We start from the raw sequence: 2,564 nt of genomic DNA on the forward strand, positions 1-2,564 counted from the left end.
GTAGCTCAAAAGGCTTTGTATTATTTGTTCGTGTAATCTGATTTAGGGAACATAAGCATTTTGTATATATGAGCTACAGAGCCTACAGAACTTCTACATTAATAAAATGTTTACGTCAAGTATCAGCTGTATGATCCGAAAAAATGTAATTTTTTTTTCGTTTTGACTACAAATTTCTTCATCCCCCCAATACATTTTATGTCTATTTCAATCCTGTAAAAGAGTTTTTTCAATTCCGTTCTGTCATTGCGGAGAAATCTTTACGACTGCAATGTGTCGGTAATTTCAACCTTCCAACATCGCCTTAACCAAAAAACATTTTATCTAAGCTTGTTTTGGAAAGCTCTCAAAATAAGGTACAAAAATACACAATAAAAAATGGGTAATTTTATTTAAAAAATTATTATTTAAATTATCTTGCTGAAAAAAACCATGTGGATTTCCATGGAAATCCATATAGATTACCATAGTAAATTCGAAGTTCATATGAAACTCCATGTGGATAATCATATGTTAAAAATCCATATGGAAATCCATATGGAAATTGCATGTACGTGGATAACTGCATGTACGGCATATTAAAGCTTAAATGGAATATGAAATCTATATAAAAAATGTGAAAAATTCATATATGGGTTATACATGATTACTTTATACAGGGTGTCCCATTTTAATCGATCATCTCTTGAACAGTGCATTTTAGGAAAAAATGTTTCAGACAAAAGTTTTGGGATTTCTATGGGGACATAAGACGATAACATTGGTTTGACCCTGAGTGGTGTCGTCAAGGTCAGGACAAGGTCACTTTGAATTTTTTAAATAAAACTCCCTATTTTTTATTACATATTCTTGTAGCACATCTCGAGAGCTTTTCAAAACACATAGATAAAATATTTTTTGATTAAATAAATCTTGAGTTACGAAGCTTGAAAGTTGGAGTACCGTCGGCATTAGCATTATAGTCCAGGCAAATTAGACAAAAAATAGCCAAATAGAAGAAAAAATTAATATAGTTTTGATTTTTGGTAAATGAACTCTCAAAAGGGTTAAAAATAAGGGACTAAAAATTTCTCACTCTAATCGTGGATGGAACATCCCCTTTTGGACGAAAAACTACACCTGGAGCGGTCTCGTTTGAAGTTTTCCTCATTTATCGTCTAAACCGTTACTCGGACATGAAAAAATCATAGAATTAAAAAAATTTTTTAAATTCCATAAAATGCCATAAAATTTTGCATTAAAAAGGTTTAATACACCATAAAGCTAATTTCCATAGAAATCTCTCAATTAGGGTTTAAAGTTACGAGAACTAAAGCGCGCATAGAAAAAATTGCTTTAGCATGCCTTTTCGTCGCAAATATCTCCGAAACCGCAACTTTTACACAAAAAATGATAAGAATAAAAATTGTAGAGCAAAATTTTCCCTACAAAATACATGCCTTACAATTTTTTAAAATGTTCTTTACTGACGTTTTGCGCTTTTTTGTGCATATGTGTTCATGTGAAATTGATGTAGTAATGACTAGACTTATTAGTAAAAGCATAGTACTATTCTTTTATGTAAGTTCCATTGCAGCTGAAGTTTATTTTACATATAAAACTCTTATAACAAGTAAATATTGTTATGAATCAACGCCAGAAATCGGTAACAAAACTGTAATTTTCGAAAATTATTACAAAAATTATTTATCGGTAAAATAGATCTATGTTTTGGTTTAATGTATTATTTATTACGCCAGATTTTATCTTCAGAGTAGCTGCAAGCCTCTGAAATTAATGTGTCAATTGTTTTAATGGATGTTGTCGTGACACAGATGTGAGAGTAGTGTGTATAGATAGATAGATAAGTTTATTGTAACCCTTAGGGTTACAATTTTTACATATTATATATTACACACAGTCTTATTTTACAACTTTTCTTATACTTCTACTTTCTACACTTTCCTTATCTCGCTCGCTGCCCGCTCATCTATTACTGCCTTAAAACGCAATATACTACCATTGCACGAAGAAACATAAAATAAGCAACCAAAAAAGAAAAACAAAAAACGCAACATCCGCAAAAACGGAACATCCGCAAAAAACGCAACATCCATAAAAAACAAACAACGCAAAAACCATGTCCGCAATTTCTCTCCACTCGCCGCCCTACCTTCCCTATCTCGCCTACACGCACACACGCCTCGTGACCTCCGCTTCCGTTGTATTTCTTTACTATATTCCCTCCCCTGAGTAGTGTGTATCCAGAGTGATAAAAATAATGTTTTTGATTATTAAATGTGAGGTGAATTGATTTTCTGATTATGGAAAAGCCCACGAGTGATTGTTTAATTTGTGAAAAGACGGTTCAGGATAGTGAGATTGTGCGTGTAGAGAAAGGCATAGACAATTTAATAGCCGTAAGCAAAGCTCGGAAAGATGGCAAAATCGTGCAGCTCCTTAAAAAAACGGCTGTGACAGTTCATAAGATATGTCGACGCGAATATATCAAAGAATGAAATATTTGTAAGTTTTTGAAGCAAGCAGCAGAAAGTAGCAAATATGAAATCTACTTGAGATCACTT

This window comes from Wasmannia auropunctata, unplaced genomic scaffold, assembly GCF_000956235.1.
Source record: "Wasmannia auropunctata unplaced genomic scaffold, wasmannia.A_1.0 LD336064.1, whole genome shotgun sequence".
Lineage (NCBI taxonomy): Eukaryota > Metazoa > Arthropoda > Insecta > Hymenoptera > Formicidae > Wasmannia > Wasmannia auropunctata.